Raw genomic sequence first — 19,929 nt, 5'->3', positions numbered from 1 at the left:
TTATAAAATATTTCAAAATTTTTTTACATTAAAAAATAAAATATTTGAGAATATCTCCTTGTATTTTTTTTAATAATAAACCAAGGATTAGGTATACATAAAGAAAATTCTATATAAGGAAGAAGCGAATCAATAACGATTAAAATTCCGATTATAACAGATAGCAGACAAGAATTTTCTGTTATCTGAATCTCAATACAGAAACCAATACTAAATCTTACCAAGTCATCAGGGATTTATCCTTATTCCCTGCTGAGTTATCCAATGTAGCTGCATCTCGTTGTCTGCATCGCATAGTGCAAGAAGAGAATACATAGAAGGAAATCGAAACTTAGAAACTCTTTACTGAATATATATAAACTTAAAATAAAAAAAAAATTGGAAATATCTCACCATTTTCTTTTATCATAAAAATAATTTTTTTGTGTAAACAGTTATTTATTATATGCATTGATACTGCCATTAGCAAATAAAAAAGTGAAAATTAACCTACATATTTCTATCTAATTTTATGTTTTCTATGGATAAGTTTCTGATTTAAAAAGAAAAATTTCTATTTCTTTATAAGCATGTAGAAAAATTTCCCTACATGCTTATAAATATTTCTTAGGGACATTTAGATAGAATAAATAGGGATATTTCTTAGTACAGGTGCAGGGAAATTTCCCTGCATTTTTATCTTATTTCATAGATTTGATAAGTTTATAGGGATATTTCTTAATACAGGTGCAGGGAAATTTCCCTGCACCTGTATTAAGAAATATCCCTATAAACTTATCAAATCTATGAAATAAGATAAAAATTATCAGATTATTTTACGTTCGAACATAATTACTACTTTACACGATTTTATCTTTTATTAAAAGAAATTTCTTACATTTTTCAAGCTAATCAGGGAAATTTCCCTTTCCCAAAATTTATTAGGGAAATTTCGGATCAATTTATCGTTGTACAACCTAACTTTTTCTTTTTCTTTGGTTTATCAATCTATTATTAAATAAACTAAATCGAAAATATCAAATTAAATTAATAACTATGCCAATTATTTTTTAAAATCCTTTATAAAAAACTTCTTGTAGATGAATCAAATAAAGCAAAATATACAGAATGACAACAGGGAAATTTAACGTAAAATTTCAAGTTGAACTTACAAAAATAAAAACATTATTATGTCTTTGCTTTATAACGTCAAAAGCAATTAGAGAAATCGCAGAGGGATATCATCTTGAGGGAATTTTTCTAGGAAAATTTATTATGAGAAAAATTAAATTAAATTTTTCTTTGAGATAAAGTAATTCACAATTTATAATGTTTGAATATATTTAGAAGACAGATGACAATTTATTCCCTAATGCAAAAATATGCTTCTTGTAAATTAATTTATAGGTTCTAAATGAATATTAGAAAAACAAAAAACTAATCTGAAATAGGGGAATAATAATAACAACACTAACCTAAACTATACCAGGAAATTTAAGATATAAAAGCACATTTAAACGAAAAATAGAAAGGATTTTGTGTGAAAAAAATCAGGGTAATTTCCCTTTCCGTTGGGGAAATCATTTTTTATAAAATACGTATAAAGAAAACGATTTGGTGACTTAAAATATCTTTTCTTTTTGTATCCGTAAACTCGAACGAATGGAGAAGATAAGAGAACGAATTTCCCTATCAGTGATCATATGATCATATATGGTGATTAATAAAAGTCAACGCCTTTACGTCAGCAGGAGGGGTTATCTAAAGAAGAGCTTTTTGATCTAACCACGTGACCTGGCTGTTAAAAACTGTGGCAGATGATGTAACGTTTCGGTGCATGGGTTAGGTCATGACTATCGGTTATCCTCGGGCCATTCTTATCCAAGGCTGATATATAGTAAAGTAAGTGAAATGTCAGGCCAGGACGGATATCTAAAATACGTGACCGGACGCAAACTTCAATGTTGCTTTCGTTACGTGCCTTTTTCTCTCCCCCTTCTTTTCCCTTCAAAGTTTATCGTTTTTTGAAAGATGGCGACGAGTCAGAATTTGAAAAATAACCAATATTTTTTTCCTATAGTGTAATTGATTTATGGAAAGTTTACAAAAGGAAAGAAAGGGGAAGAGACGAAAAATAGTGCTAAGAAAGGATGGCAGAGTAAATTGGTAAACCTTTATATATATATAGATATATCGTGATTTTTCTCGTAAAGGAAAGATTGATTTATGTATTCAGGCTATATATAAATAAATCAGTCAAGACTGAATAAAGATAAGTTTAAAAAGGAAATTTACTTATATAACTGGCTTAGCAACATGCATGATCGCATGTTGCTGAGCCAATAAGCAAACGATGATATATAATATAAAATATTATTTAAAAATGCTTTATATGTAAAAAAAAAGAGATATGAGGTAAGTTTATGTTTACGATATGGTAATTACGTAGAAATTAAGGTACGATTGCTTGATTTGAAGTTATCTTTTAAACTTTAGCAAATTTGTTCAGTTTATTTTTACTATATTATTGACCTTGAAGGGCTTTTCAGAGCTTGTATTGGGTTCTAGGACAGATTTTATTTTCTGTTAGTAAAAATAACGTTAATTTAAAAGGAATGGGGATTTTATAGGGCTAGGAATCACTATGAGCCCCCTAAGTTTTCTTAGGGCTCGAGGAAAAAATCCTTGCTTCTTCACTCGAGTGGTCCGAGCCTTGATCTTTTCAAGTTAGTGAAGACACTCAAGCCTTCCTTGTTTCCAATTCTTTTAAGTCTTCTTAAACGATTCTTAAACTGATAAATCTATCAGACTGTAAAAGGTTTTGAATATTTTATACGTCAAGCATCACGAAAATTTAACTATCTGTACGAAAAGAAAGGAAGACTCCGGAGAATAGTAATTATCATAAATCATTTAAGAATTCAATAAAAATGCACAAGTTAAAATAATTACGTTACATTAAATAGATACATTAAATTCCCTCAACCAGTTAAACCAGAATGTTGCTGAGAAATGCGAATATCGTGAACGGAGTCCACTAACCTTATTTTTCGATTCCTTTTAAACTTCATTAAACTTTGATCATCAATCGTCCTTATCATCGTGTTATTCAAAAAAATATTATTAATTCAATTTTTATTGTTAAAAAAATGTAATTTTCGCTATTTAAATTATTATAAAATATTTCAAAATTTTTTTACATTAAAAATAAAATATTTGAGAATATCTCCTTGTATTTTTTTTAATAATAAACCAAGGATTAGGTATACATAAAGAAAATTCTATAAAAGGAAGAAGCGAATCAATAACGATTAAAATTCCGATTATAACAGATAGCAGACAAGAATTTTCTGTTATCTGAATCTCAATACAGAAACCAATACTAAATCTTACCAAGTCATCAGGGATTTATCCTTATTCCCTGCTGAGTTATCCAATGTAGCTGCATCTCGTTGTCTGCATCGCATAGTGCAAGAAGAGAATACATAGAAGGAAATCGAAACTTAGAAACTCTTTACTGAATATATATAAACTTAAAATAAAAAAAAAATTGGAAATATCTCACCATTTTCTTTTATCATAAAAATAATTTTTTTGTGTAAACAGTTATTTATTATATGCATTGATACTGCCATTAGCAAATAAAAAAGTGAAAATTAACCTACATATTTCTATCTAATTTTATGTTTTCTATGGATAAGTTTCTGATTTAAAAAGAAAAATTTCTATTTCTTTATAAGCATGTAGAAAAATTTCCCTACATGCTTATAAATATTTCTTAGGGACATTTAGATAGAATAAATAGGGATATTTCTTAGTACAGGTGCAGGGAAATTTCCCTGCACCTGTATTAAGAAATATCCCTATAAACTTATCAAATCTATGAAATAAGATAAAAATTATCAGATTATTTTACGTTCGAACATAATTACTACTTTACACGATTTTATCTTTTATTAAAAGAAATTTCTTACATTTTTCAAGCTAATCAGGGAAATTTCCCTTTCCCAAAATTTATTAGGGAAATTTCGGATCAATTTATCGTTGTACAACCTAACTTTTTCTTTTTCTTTGGTTTATCAATCTATTATTAAATAAACTAAATCGAAAATATCAAATTAAATTAATAACTATGCCAATTATTTTTTAAAATCCTTTATAAAAAACTTCTTGTAGATGAATCAAATAAAGCAAAATATACAGAATGACAACAGGGAAATTTAACGTAAAATTTCAAGTTGAACTTACAAAAATAAAAACATTATTATGTCTTTGCTTTATAACGTCAAAAGCAATTAGAGAAATCGCAGAGGGATATCATCTTGAGGGAATTTTTCTAGGAAAATTTATTATGAGAAAAATTAAATTAAATTTTTCTTTGAGATAAAGTAATTCACAATTTATAATGTTTGAATATATTTAGAAGACAGATGACAATTTATTCCCTAATGCAAAAATATGCTTCTTGTAAATTAATTTATAGGTTCTAAATGAATATTAGAAAAACAAAAAACTAATCTGAAATAGGGGAATAATAATAACAACACTAACCTAAACTATACCAGGAAATTTAAGATATAAAAGCACATTTAAACGAAAAATAGAAAGGATTTTGTGTGAAAAAAATCAGGGTAATTTCCCTTTCCGTTGGGGAAATCATTTTTTATAAAATACGTATAAAGAAAACGATTTGGTGACTTAAAATATCTTTTCTTTTTGTATCCGTAAACTCGAACGAATGGAGAAGATAAGAGAACGAATTTCCCTATCAGTGATCATATGATCATATATGGTGATTAATAAAAGTCAACGCCTTTACGTCAGCAGGAGGGGTTATCTAAAGAAGAGCTTTTTGATCTAACCACGTGACCTGGCTGTTAAAAACTGTGGCAGATGATGTAACGTTTCGGTGCATGGGTTAGGTCATGACTATCGGTTATCCTCGGGCCATTCTTATCCAAGGCTGATATATAGTAAAGTAAGTGAAATGTCAGGCCAGGACGGATATCTAAAATACGTGACCGGACGCAAACTTCAATGTTGCTTTCGTTACGTGCCTTTTTCTCTCCCCCTTCTTTTCCCTTCAAAGTTTATCGTTTTTTGAAAGATGGCGACGAGTCAGAATTTGAAAAATAACCAATATTTTTTTCCTATAGTGTAATTGATTTATGGAAAGTTTACAAAAGGAAAGAAAGGGGAAGAGACGAAAAATAGTGCTAAGAAAGGATGGCAGAGTAAATTGGTAAACCTTTATATATATATAGATATATCGTGATTTTTCTCGTAAAGGAAAGATTGATTTATGTATTCAGGCTATATATAAATAAATCAGTCAAGACTGAATAAAGATAAGTTTAAAAAGGAAATTTACTTATATAACTGGCTTAGCAACATGCATGATCGCATGTTGCTGAGCCAATAAGCAAACGATGATATATAATATAAAATATTATTTAAAAATGCTTTATATGTAAAAAAAAAGAGATATGAGGTAAGTTTATGTTTACGATATGGTAATTACGTAGAAATTAAGGTACGATTGCTTGATTTGAAGTTATCTTTTAAACTTTAGCAAATTTGTTCAGTTTATTTTTACTATATTATTGACCTTGAAGGGCTTTTCAGAGCTTGTATTGGGTTCTAGGACAGATTTTATTTTCTGTTAGTAAAAATAACGTTAATTTAAAAGGAATGGGGATTTTATAGGGCTAGGAATCACTATGAGCCCCCTAAGTTTTCTTAGGGCTCGAGGAAAAAATCCTTGCTTCTTCACTCGAGTGGTCCGAGCCTTGATCTTTTCAAGTTAGTGAAGACACTCAAGCCTTCCTTGTTTCCAATTCTTTTAAGTCTTCTTAAACGATTCTTAAACTGATAAATCTATCAGACTGTAAAAGGTTTTGAATATTTTATACGTCAAGCATCACGAAAATTTAACTATCTGTACGAAAAGAAAGGAAGACTCCGGAGAATAGTAATTATCATAAATCATTTAAGAATTCAATAAAAATGCACAAGTTAAAATAATTACGTTACATTAAATAGATACATTAAATTCCCTCAACCAGTTAAACCAGAATGTTGCTGAGAAATGCGAATATCGTGAACGGAGTCCACTAACCTTATTTTTCGATTCCTTTTAAACTTCATTAAACTTTGATCATCAATCGTCCTTATCATCGTGTTATTCAAAAAAAAAAAAAAAACATCACATGATCTCTGCCGCTAACTTTTTTATTCTTATTTCAGTTGAAAAAGTCAATATTTTAACTATTTAAAAATTTTATATAACATTTTTATGCGTCGAGCATAAACCACGTTAATGTACTCCTAAAAGAAAGCTTACTTGACTTATCCACTAAACAATTCTGATGCAGGGGAATTAATTCACATCAGGGGGCCCTAAAACTGCACAAGAACGGTGAAGACATCACATAAATCGTTTATTTGCAACAAAGCTGGATTAAGAAAGTTGCCCAAGAGGGAGAGAAAGACCCCTCTACATAAATTTTATGAAAAATTAAAGAGGTGCATTAATGAACTTTATCCGGGATTTATGTACCTAACTAACTCTTTCTTCTTTTTTTAAATCTCTAAACTTTACTTTTTATTTATTTAAAGAAGTCATTAAAGGTCAATTTAAGGTTAGTAACGTCCATGGGCACTCCCTACTGCGAATTCTTTAAATAATGAAAAGTTGCTTTTCTGGTTGGATAACAAGAAAGAATTGAAGTTAAGATACGATAGGAACGATCGTGCATAAAAAATTAGAAAGGTTCTTTCATATTTTAGGAGGATATGTGCCGGTTACTTATCATGTTTTTGAATAATCTATGCCTTGTATGGATTGGTGCTGCAGTTGAGAGATTGGTCTTGCAAAGGGGATAGATTGGTACAAATCGGCGTGGAAATAGTAACAGAAATGTGTAGAACTAGAAACTTATGCAATCCATGTAATGTTTAAACTGATTTTTATCAAAATTTTATTCCTTAAAAACCTATTTTTTTTTATTTTTATATACAGTAATTACTTCTTATTCTAGCGTCTATTTATAGCTAAATTCGTCTTAGTTGTACTCGAATTTTAATGTATTTTAACATTCTAAAGCAGGTAAGACACAGTTCCACTATCAGATTTATAATTAAAAATGTAAAAAGTTTAAATATAACTAATATTTTACAAGATAATTTAAAGGTTTTTGCTGAGTAAAACGTGTCAAAATGATGAATATAAACAATATATCATTCTGGCATTTACATGTTTTATTACGGCAAATTATACCATAATATTAGTGTGGAGGATGCTAAAGTGATGTGGAGGAATGCTATGAAAAAAATTATGTGAAATAATGAATGGAAGTTCTGTCTGCGTGCCCTAAAATCTGTAATAAGGACAAAATTGAAAATAATTCTATTCTAGTAAGTTTTAGCGCCGTTCGTGTAATGTGTAGAGTTACATACCAGAATTTCTGGTAAGTAACCACGACGAGTAATGGTTAGTAACTAACAGAATTTAATTCGCCAAGTATTCACTAATTGGTAATGGCAAAGTAGTTTACTATAATCAAATTGATCAATTTTGCCATTAGATGCTTCTAAATTTTGAAATTAACAATAATATTTTTTAATAAAGTTTATTTTTTATTCGTTCTTTTAACTAATAACATCTCAATTAAAAAGTTACGTCATTGTTAGTTATAATTAAAAGCATATTCTTTAGAAAATATCGATGCTATAAATATACAAAATGGTAATATATAATTATATTTACTTATGATAAATCCTTTAATGTACGTATATGCAGTAGTTTAATTATGATTTTAATAGCATCTATCTCCATGTTATACGTTTAAAGTGCTATAACATTACACCAAAATTGCATAATGTTACCTTATCAATGGATGTTGATATACAAGTTTTGAGAAGAGTTTGGTGGAGGGAATTTTCAAACTGGGCTAGAATTTTTCGTGATACAACTATAGTTATAATTATAAATGGAGTTATACGGTGAGAATATAGAGGAAACCACCCACGTTGACAGATGTCACGCAACGTGGTGACACTTGACACTATTCAGGTCGATCAGAGGACGTGCAGAGCCTGAGGTGATGCCGAAGCAGTTTAATGACATGCAAATACACAGATAGTCATTTAGGTAATTTCAAACGTCAGTTAAGTAATTATAGACTCCTGTAGCTGTGTTAATATTTGCGTCCCAACCTCAATACTTTGTTTTTCTTGTTCTCGTACTTCTTTCACGTCTCCATTCTCTTTGATTTGTCCGACATGACCTGCTTTAGAAACTACTTCGTTTCTTACTTTAAAAGTATAGAAAGAATAAAATGATTCAGACATCTACATGAATTATATATAAGATCTATCAGTTTAAATTAATGTAATTTGAAGTTTCCATGACAACAATGAATAAGTTTTAAAGGATAGAATGCTCGAAAATTTAATTTTAAAATCAATAAATTGAATTGATGGTTAAGAAATGTTTGCTTAATTTAAAATAATAATAATAATAATAAAACACGCGCCTTGTATGTAGATGGCAACGATATGTTGAAAATGACGTATGGAAGGATCACACAAGTGCTTTCTTAATGGAAAAGTAATATGTATTGAACAATATGCAAAGTCTGTCAGAGTATGAAAGAAAAGTAGACAAACATTGTCTTACAGATGTAGGAAGAACATTTTTTGATAGAGAAACCATATATATAATGGAAAAAAACAACAGAATAATTGAATGAAATCGAGTACTTATCCCAAAATCGAGTGGTTCTTTTGCTTTACAATTCAATAGAAGAAAATTTCAGAGTTGTCGTCTCCCGGAGGAGAGGCGTTGTTATGATTGCAGATGACTTACTTTTGGGAATTTCAGTTCTTATCAGCCATACTTGGCATGTACAGTGCATGTCTGTAACATAAGTGTGTCTTTCTGAAAGAAAATGCCTGAGAGAAAAACAGATAAAGAGGATTGCCTGACAAGTATTACGGATGCTAAAAGAAACAATTCCTTTATAAAAATATATATCTAATGTATCACTATATATTTATTTATAAGCATATTTTTATTATTATTATTTTCGCAAAAAGAAATATTCCAGTGTTCTAGGAATAAATATTAAAATTGCAGATGGTAGACGAACTTATGTTTGTTTACTTAAGTACAGTACATAAACAATTTACAGCATAAATGTTGTTTGCTCCTAGTAGTGTAATAAATTAAATTGTATGCTGTATATTGGAGATTATTATTACATCACTTCTACAGATCTATTTTTAATAAATATGTAAAAAAAAAAACTTTTATGGTTACATTTCTTTCCTCAATATGTTTTACACATTTATTCGTATAAATTCTCGATTTTCAACATATTTCACAGCTTAATTTCTTGTGCAATACTCTTTCATATTCACAGTAGTTTATTTAAATAAATATATTTAATTTTTTACAATATTTCGATGTTGTACAATATTTTAATGTACTGTACAGTACAACTGTTCAGCCATTAACTTGTCTCGTCTCAAATCTTTTCTACTTCTAACGTAAATGTAATGGTAATTAACTGAAAATATAATTAATTAATTAATTTATATACACATTCACAGATAAATTTATATTAACATTCGCCTGAATAACGAGTAAAATCATGTAAATTTGTCTGTTATTAAAAGACTCAGAGTAAATAAACATCTTCGTTCTTCGGATATTTTACATTTTATCATCATTCCTTCAGTCTAGAAAATTAAATAATAATCTAATAAAGTAGTCTAAGTCGCCATTTACCATTTTATCAACCATAAGCAGGGCAGAGCTTGTATGTGGATCGGGATACAACCAGTCCCTTTTACCGGTTTTTTTTTTTGAACAAATAAATGAATTAAAATCTTTAAGACTGCTTTTTACTATTTTTTTAAATGAAAATATCATTAATTTATAGGGTAAAAATCGGGAAAAATCCCCAATTTTCCCCTCTCGACGGCTTGATCAATAACAAAACTAAAATCTGCCATTCTCCAATCTGGCGAACGAAGACATCATCAAGATTACAAGCTTCATTATTATTAAATTTAATTATAATTTAAAAAGTAACAGCGAGCCGCTTCACATATATATATATAAAATAACAAATAAATATGTAATTAAGAAGCGCACCGTAATTAATAGAGTTAAAATATAGCCCAAGGTATCTTAATTATGTTTCTAATCATACTTATTTCTTGTTTATAAACAGACCAACTTCAATATTTTAATGGCCATCCCATCCCGGTTTAACCTCTTACTTGATATCAAATAATTTATGTAACATGATATAAATTAAATTCATGCTCGTAACGAAAATTCTGAAACTAGTTTAGAAAACTTAATAATAAGAGAAGTTTCTTTGGCTGATGTTACATGAATAATTGCATATGGCTTTAGAATTGCTGTATTTTATTTATTTATTTATTTTTTATAAATAAAAGAAGCCGGTTATTCATTATGTTGAATAAATGCAGGAGGTAAAACTCGTTAATTATATATTAGCACAGAAAGAATCTGTACTCATTTTTTTACGTTGAATTAAATGGAAAGAAAAAAATTAACTCGTTATTTTAGTAATGAGACGCTGATAATTTAATTTTATGACATTTTTGACACGTTTTATTACGCAGGTAACATTTATAACGTTGCTCACCATAATGGAGAGATTATATTTGATATAATTTACTTATTATTCTTGTATAAAGTGTCGTTTAAGTGTACGATTTTTATATGGTCTTGCACTTATAACGCCATCCTTAATCTCATAATGGTGTATTTTAACAAACATTTATCAATTTCATTCATTCGTTTTACTTATAAAAGCTTAGTTTGGATGTAAATTCTCAAATTACAGACCTATATTCACGTTTTCGTCCGTCTGTCTGTCTGTCCTTGGTTAATCTCGAGAAAAAAGTTTGATGGATGAAAATAGAGACCAGATTTGAAAAACTTAGGGGCAGGATGTTCTTATTAACTATACACGAATTTCCGGTTTGGACCGGAAGTCATGTGATTTTTAAATTAAAATGTGATTAAAAATTGCTGCCCAACATTACTATTAAAAACAGATCATTTTGTTTACTTTTTAACAATTTAAAATTCTTATTATTATCAAAATTACATCTACTTGTATACATTCTACCGAAGTACGTAAACAGGTATCGGGTTTCTAATTAATTATTTTTAAATTTTTAATATAATTTTGCAAACGTTAATTAGCATATTACGTAATTATTTCTTAAATATCACATTATTTTTTAAATAATTTTTCATTATGAAAATGATAATATTCAATTTATAAAGCAGTAAAGCGGTTTATTTATACAGACTTTCCGTGTCCTAATCTAAATAACCGTATTGAAATTATTCAATTTATTAGTAAACATAAAAATAATAAGCTAGAATTATTTATATTGCAAATTTTCTTCATGAGATTCATGGTTTCACCATTCACAGATGTATTTTACAGCATCCTATTTACAAATTTAATGATGGTAAAAGTAGTAGAAGGAGCGTAATTCTTAACAGTTCTTTTAAATAACATTACAAACCATTGTCAAAATGGAAGACATTTCCATTCTATTTGTTACTGTAACAGCATTTTTCGAGTTACCAAACTTTAATTTCTTTCAGCTGAAACCTTTGATTTAATTCTCTAATGTATATCAGAAAAAAGTCACGCAGAAGAGCTACAGCTAACGTGACCTATCCGTAACCATAACAAAATTAGAGAAAAAGCTAAGTTAACCCCCCGAAAAATAAAAAAATAAAAAAAAACTGAAATAAATGGAAAAGTGAACTAGTGAAGAAAATGTCTTTGGCACTCGCAGATCAAATATTTGAGAAGGAAACTAATCAAATTTGTGTCAAGTTAGTACCTAAGGGAACACTACTCCATGTTCGATTTGCGGTCGGGTTAGATTTCTAAAGATACTGACACAGGAATACGTTCTTAACTAGGTAAGATGTAAGTGACTGTATAGTAGATGAGAAAGGATGCTTTTAAGTGGAAACCAGCGGACCATCAGTAGTCTGCTCTGTACTTCCATTACGCTGCTGCGTGATACATGAGCTGTGTGTAAACTCACTGATCCACAACATCCTCGGCAGCATCACCTGTTAGAAAGTTTCCTTCTAACAGCGTTACGCCCATAGACACGCCAGAGACTGTTAGAGTAGCATGTCAAATATTTATGAAGCCCTTTAAAAGAACACTATCGACACGATAATATTTCCACTAATGCACATTACTATCTCTTATTAATCGTGTTAATACAGCAATTTAGGGAACCGGCCTTGTCGACATACTATTAGGTTAACAAAATCAGCTGCGTTATAAATACAATTGCTGACTGTATAGGGCTAGTCAGATGAATTTTCTAGTGCTAGAAAAGCGCTGCAGATTTAATCTAGTTTATCAATAATATTATGGATTTAATTAAAGACGTTTTATTAGGTTTTAAAGATAATCCAATAACATATATCAGTTACGGTAGGGTTGTTAGTGTCTACAGATACTAACAACTTTACCTTGGATCTTGCAGATTTCTTCATGCTGTTGTAAGATAAGAATGAATACTTTCCAGCTACAAATTTTCTTCTAATTTGCTATTTTGTTACTGTATAAAATAAATTTTTCACTGTTATAAACTATATTTTAGCATTTTTTGTTACTGTAATAGTATAGATGTGATATATTATGACCAAGGAGCTGACGTGAATATTTTGTTACAAATTTTAAATTGTAACTGACATTTAATTTCACTAATTAGCACAAATATCATTTCATCAGATTTATTTGTTACGCTGATAGCATGTTTATATGACAGTTTCGAAATGATGCTATTAAAATATATATGTATTCATTTTCTTACAGTAATAATACAAGCAATCTAAAATTTACATGATGCATATTATACTTCTGTGTAATAATTAACACCACTATTATATAGGCGTTTATACATTCAATTTGTTACAGTAATGACGTGTATTGAATCTGATATTGATACGTTATAAATATGAAAGCCGAACACATTAAGCTTTCATGCTGTTTTAATAAATTGTTGGTAATTTATATTGAACGTTATTATATCACAAATAAATTTAGTGTATAAATAACTATAAAAAATTACACTTCGAGTTGAATCGTACATTAAATTATGGGGTCTATTTTTAACTCTTTTTGCCCTGTGAACACTAAGAGGACCTCTTTTAGCAAGCCAATTATGGGCTCGGCCAGGCCCACAATAGGGCGGCCGGGTGGTGAGAAACTAAATTATGAGATGAAATACTTTTCCTATATTGATTCAGCTTATTGTTAAATTAACTGTGCATTTTGTTTCATTGTTTTATTTTAGATAATACGTTTTATTAGAATATTATTTTCTTTATATGTATATATATATATATATATTAAATATATAATATATATATATTATTTATTTATTTACTTTAACTCTTGCCGCTCTGAGGGCACTAAAGGAAATTGCTCTCCATATCTACCAAAAATTCCATCATAGTATAAGAGATGAAACCAACATATCCGGGTCAATCCACTCATGAAAATTTCTGAGCCGAAATGGGCTCGAAACCGGTCCTTTCAGAATGACAGACTGGTACTTTTACATCGCGACGATCCCAGCCAGTCATTTATATAAAAAAGTTTCTGTAAGTAAAATTGAGATTTGTTTTATATTTTTCAGCCTGCAGCCGCATATAAGAGCTCATATAATAGCTTGCTCTTATATTCGAGTATAAGACAATGATCTTATAAATGGGCAAAATCTGCACTATATTCCGCAAAGTTTTATAGTATCGAAAGAATTTGTTATTATTATAATACTAGTTACTACAGAGACGTCACTGAATAGTTACCGTATTATTATATTTACATTGAAACAGCGGTGCAGTGCCAAAACAAGCTTGCACATCCAGCGGCATGACACACTATAGAAAAGGGAGGGCACAAGTTATGAATAAAAGGCATCGCATATTATGCACTTCCACAAAGTGGCGCTGGTTGTATTATGTATTCCACAAGGGGGGCTAACTTGGCCTTGAAAGCAAGGAATTTGGTTTTGGTCCAACATTCAACGAACAAATACAGTAACTACATAAAAATTGTTACATGGGATTATGGACAATATCGTTCATTAGTTGATTTTATATTTGCAGAATAGACTATATAGAAATAATAAATTTTATGTTGTTTGTTGATAATGAAATTTGGGGCCCCTTGGAAATTAGAAGGTCAACAACGTGCTCCGAGTGCCCCAAATGTAAGGGCGCCCCTGGGCACATCTAAAAGTATAATCTTATAAGTTATGCGCGGTATGTTTTATCAACCAAGCAGGTCATATGTTTCAAAACTGCGAAAACAAGCGATTTTCACAATATTTAAAGCTAGAATTTTACATTATATTACATTTCATTGAAAAAAAGAATTATACTGTAGAAGACAGCAATTCTGTTAAACAATATATTGAAGCATTTGTTATTAATTAGAAAGACTGTCTTATGTATTATTATGCGAAGACATTTAAGTAATTTATCAAAAGAATAAACATTTATTTTCCTTCTCTTTGCGTTTAGTCATAATAAAACAACTGTTTAATATTAAAAACTTGGACATTGAAATTTTAATTATTCACGGTACGCAAGCTAAAAATAAATGTAAATAAACTGGTTTAATATCAATAAATTAATTTAATGTTAAATTTTGAAAAGCTTATTTATATTTTGTGTTTTTAAAAATAATATTCTTCGCACGTTTTGTTAGAAATAGAAGTAGTTGTTTGATTGACAGTACTCATATCGTGTGAAAAGCAGGCGTTGCACTAACTCACTTCACTGCAATGCTCTGAATTCAAATTTCTGACGAATAAAATAAATAAAAGTTTAAAAAGGACAATTTTGAAAGCCAAGATAAATAATTGCTTCAAATTTTATCGATATTGGATAAACGGTAACGCTTAGAGATCGATTGATAACGAACAAGAAAGAAATTGAAAGGTTACATAGGTGACAATAATCCCCTATTTATACAATTAATTTATTGTCATTGTTTAAGGTCTGTAGATTGAATTAATTATATTATATAAAAAATTTAAAATAGATATATTATGGCCTTCTCTGTAATCATCTTCAGGACCGCCGAGAGCTCGTATGGGGCAGGAGTTAGATCGGGCCCCTTACACTTCTTAACAGAGCCTTTCTACCATTTGTTTTTCTTTTAGAACAAATGAAATACGTTAAATGTTTCTTTATTAATAAAAATCAGCTATTAAAATTTTATTTTCTGTTATTTTTACTAACATTACAGGAGTATAAACCAATACGGGTTCATTCTCTCTGGCTCCAAATTTACAGCTTCTCCCTTCTCTGCCCTAATCATCGTCGTTTTTTCTTGCTATTTTACATACCGAGTGCCAAGTAAATGACAAGAAATCGTTACAAACAAATATTCTACACATTCATACAAAAACGCCAAACTGCCAAGCCACAGTTCGGATTTCTACTTGGCATTCAGTCATTATCTTGTTGACCTTTTTAAATACAGTTATACACAAGACCCTATTACCACAGTAGCAGATATGTTAAGATATGTATTAGGCAAAAATCCAATATTCAAATTTGCTAGTTATTACATTGGCTGTATTCCGCTGCGAATAAATTTCAAATTATAATAGCAAATATAATCACAAATAAATTTTGAAAGATACTCCCGTTGCTATTACGCTAACTATACATGAGAATCTACGAGAAACTTCAAAAGTATTTTTAGCTGTTAGAGTAATAAAATACTATCTAAACTCTACCTGCTACTACTTATTTAAATATATATTTAAATATGTTTAGGGACACGAGTACTTAGTAACATACTTATTACAGATATTACAACAACGGTAAACGCGATAATATTGTCAAAAATTGAAATTTCCTCTGGAGATTTCTATAAAATTATATGCTACTAGAGTAATAAAATATTGAAGTTGATTCAACAATGAATAAATTTATTAATTTATGGTTATTGCTGCTATGATAATATAAAAGAATCGATTAACACGCTCCTAATCTTGCTTGATTTTATTTTGCTTAAATGATTATTTGCGTGTACCTTATAACGGGTTGCTGTTCATTATCATTATTAATATTATCCTAATAACATACGAACTACAATAAATTAATTATTAAGTATCCACGTATCATTTCAAGCTGGTAAACAATTATTGTATAGAGAAACAATAGTCAAAATATTGTTATGATAACAATACGATTGCATTATTATCTCTTACTGCATACAGAAATTTATTTATTAATTAATAATTAGCAATATTGCGTTTCGAATTGTGACTTATTAATACATTGACAGAATAATAATAATCGTAAGGGTAATATTCAGAATGTAGTTCATGCTGGTCAGATAGCATTTCGGAGATTTATTAATTACAGACGATAGAACATTTAAAACTATATCAGCAATTAATATAATGATCCAATCTGGAAAATGCTATTACAGCAACAAGAGAAATTGGCAATTTTAAGCATGACGTAAAGTTCAAGTACACCTACGACACTAACTTCTTACGCCAATACTGCAATTCTCGACGTCACATGCTATTATAGCAATAAAACAAGATTTACAGCCGAAATAATAAACTAGTAGTAGTGATAGTTTTCTTTTCTTTTTATTTTCATTGTTTAAGATCTATAAAATTTGATTGGCTGTCGAGTTTTCAAAACTATTTTCTCCTTGGGTAAAGAAAAGAAATTTTCTTTTATATCCCGAGTTAAAAAAAATAAGAAAAAAATGAGGAGAAAAAAAAATTTCATAAGATGAAAATTACCAGCTGGATATTCTCCATTCCTTTAGGCAGTCAGTGAGTCGCCAAGAAACATCTGCTTCATGAATACAGCTGCAGCTTCCGTTTACTTCATTCTATTCGGCAGTGCTATCATTGTTACTTTAGAATTATCGAAGAGCTGATTGATGATACAGAAAAAAGAAGCTACTGAATTATTTAAAAACCCTTTAAACGAAGTATATAAATGAGTACTCAAACCTTTAACCACGTAATTTCAAGAAGTAACCCCCTGAAAAATATGTTGTACACACAGCAGATACAACGTAGATAAGTCTTTCGGATACATTATAAAGATGTATCATCGTCCACTAAATCTCATTTAATATTGTTATCAGCAAAGAAAAGCCGTTACAGTAACAAAAAATAATTAATTTTACAATTAAGAATTATTCAAAAATCGCTTAAAATAAATGGAAATTCAAACTGAAACTTTAATATAAAAATTCCAAGAATAATCTCAGAAAACTATGTTATGCATACATCAAAGACGTGAAAGCCCCCTTAGAAGTGCATTAATGCATGATTCATCATGAACTTAATTTATTAATCTCATTTAATTTCATCATCGATAATAAGATTTCGTCGTACGATATGTCATCAGTCATTAAAAAGGAACAGATGCTACTAGAATAATAATAAAGGAATGGCGTGTTTCATTAAAGAACCTTATATTTTAATAAAAACGAACTGAATATGAAAAAATATAAATAATAATAGTAATAAACCGTAAACAAATAATAACTAAGATAACAAAGTTGACAGAGATATTTAAATATGTAAATTAGTAACATTACTTTATTACAATATCAACAATCATTTTTAAAAAATATGCTACCATAACAATAATATGGGAATTTCATGTTTGAAGAGAAAGATAATGAGATAAATGTAAGAGAAAAATCACTGCCAAACATCACAGTAGTGGTATTTTTAACCAGTGCTACAAAATATATATGCATTCGCTTCTCTATAAGCCCTTGAGCATTCGTATTCGTCTAACTTAATTTCCGAAAATAATCCCTGAAAAATATGTTATACAAACATCTTGAACATCAAAGAAATAAACCCTTTAAAGTGCGCTAATGGATGATTCATCATGGACTTAATTTATTTACCTTATTTAATTTCATTATAGTTAATAAGATTTCATCGCACGAAATGTCATCGGCCATTAAAAAGGAACAGATGCTACTAGAGTAATAATATAAGGAAGTCATGTTTGCATTCTGTTTTATTGATTTATATACAAAACTTATAGGAAATGCTGAAGTTTGGCAAATGAAGGTCCTTTCGAATACAGTAAAACAATTAATTTAATAAATATATTAAAGCAGGATACAGTGAGAAAAATAGATATAAACCAAATGTAAAAACTACTAAAGAAATAATAATAATAAATTTAATATTTCTGTCGAGAATTTAAATTAATACAAGATTAAATATTTATCAATACAGAGCTTAATATTAAAAAAATCGCAATTTCTTTCAATATATTGAATTCTTGTGTCTAGTGCTCTGGTGGCATGTTTCCTTTTAAAAATTAAACATTCTTTTTATTGTACTGTATATATTTAACACCGAAATAGAATTTTCTTTATAGAATTTATTTTAAATAACAGCGCAGCTTAAACATAACTCGGTTTTGTGGGAGCACAATATACAGTATCAGTTTGCAATATCATTAAACTTGCTATTTAAAATACATGACAACGGCCTCCCTCCACCATCTATCCCATCGTAAATAATTTTATGCCCGGCATCTATACTATTACTAGTATAAACCGAAAATATCCAGAGACCTTCTACTATAGTATAGAAACAGATTTTGTGTTTGAATATTCTTTTCGCTCTCGTATCTCAACAGCTAAGCGCTTCATTGAAACACGATACAGGCAAAGAAAGAGGCTTTTTCCAGTTAATCCCTTCAGGGGAACTGAACGGTAGAGATCCAGTACTGATGAATCGATCAATAACGCCATTTTACTGCCTAACATCATTTTTTCCTTCTTCTTTTCTACTCAAGAAGAGACGAGATGAGATCTTCCCCATCTTTGGTTTAGGCAGCACTAAATACCACCGAGGAAACATTAAGGATTATATATCCAGATAGCACGATAAGAACTTCAGGAGTTTTAAACACGGACAGAAAGGAGAAACTCGCTTTTATTTTATTTTATTTTTTCTCGTTTACTAAAGATGCTGGGATTTAAATATCTTTAGAAAGCTCGCTATCCTCTTAAATGAAAAATTATGCCTGTCTGGCATTATTAAATTTAGAAATAATATGAATAGCTTACTTTGAAAACACTGTAGAGTTAGCCACATATAAAATTAGCTAGTTTAAAATTTTAAAGTTATAAACTTCTTTAGTAACTTAGTGAGGATCGTCGAGAGCTTTATAGGGCCCAGGATAGAAATGGCCCTTTTAACTTTTTTAAATTAAATTATTTATATAAATAATAAAAAATACGGTAAAAATGATCTCAATTCATTTAAGAATCTTGTCATTTACTGTAGAAAAATGTTATATTTTTATCTATTAATGGACTATTAAAGTGAGGTAAACTTCTACCAAAACAAAAACAGATTTATCAGTTAATACAGCACTAAACTAAGATCGTTTTTCTTAATTATCGAACCGAATTTTGACTTATCAGTTTTATCTGCCATTATCGACAGATAATAATATCTTATCTTATTATCTTGAAAAGACTCATAAAGACATAATCGAAGAATAAATGACAGAAAAGAATGCAGAAAAATTGATTATCGGACTGAAACCAGTTCATGGACTCCAAGACTGATGAGTGATGACAATAATCTAGTTAATCTCATTACGTCACTAAATATACCGATAATACTATGGTTACTATGCTTACCGTGTATTATATTATAGTTACTATGTAAATATTACAAGAGATGTATATTATACTTAATACATACAAGAAATTTGTTATATGTTAATCATTAAATATTACTCATGTATATTTTCAGTTATCATCTAATGATTATCTTCTAAAGCAGTGATTAAATAATTCTATATGAGTTGTTTAT

At 29.2% G+C, this 19,929-nt stretch overlaps 1 protein-coding gene across 3 annotated transcripts in view; it reads right to left on the bottom strand.

Annotated features, from left to right (window-relative positions):
- Window positions 1–19,929, bottom strand: part of LOC111622747 (follistatin-related protein 5-like) — a 134,713-nt gene that overhangs the window by 88,175 nt on the left and 26,609 nt on the right. The window lies entirely within an intron of this gene.

The sequence above is a fragment of the Centruroides sculpturatus genome, unplaced genomic scaffold, assembly GCF_000671375.1.
Source record: "Centruroides sculpturatus isolate CEXI.00-Female unplaced genomic scaffold, Cexi_2.0 scaffold309, whole genome shotgun sequence".
In the NCBI taxonomy this organism is placed as follows: domain Eukaryota; kingdom Metazoa; phylum Arthropoda; class Arachnida; order Scorpiones; family Buthidae; genus Centruroides; species Centruroides sculpturatus.
Note: the sequence above shows the minus strand (reverse complement) of the source record. Positions and strands in the feature narration are given on the sequence as shown.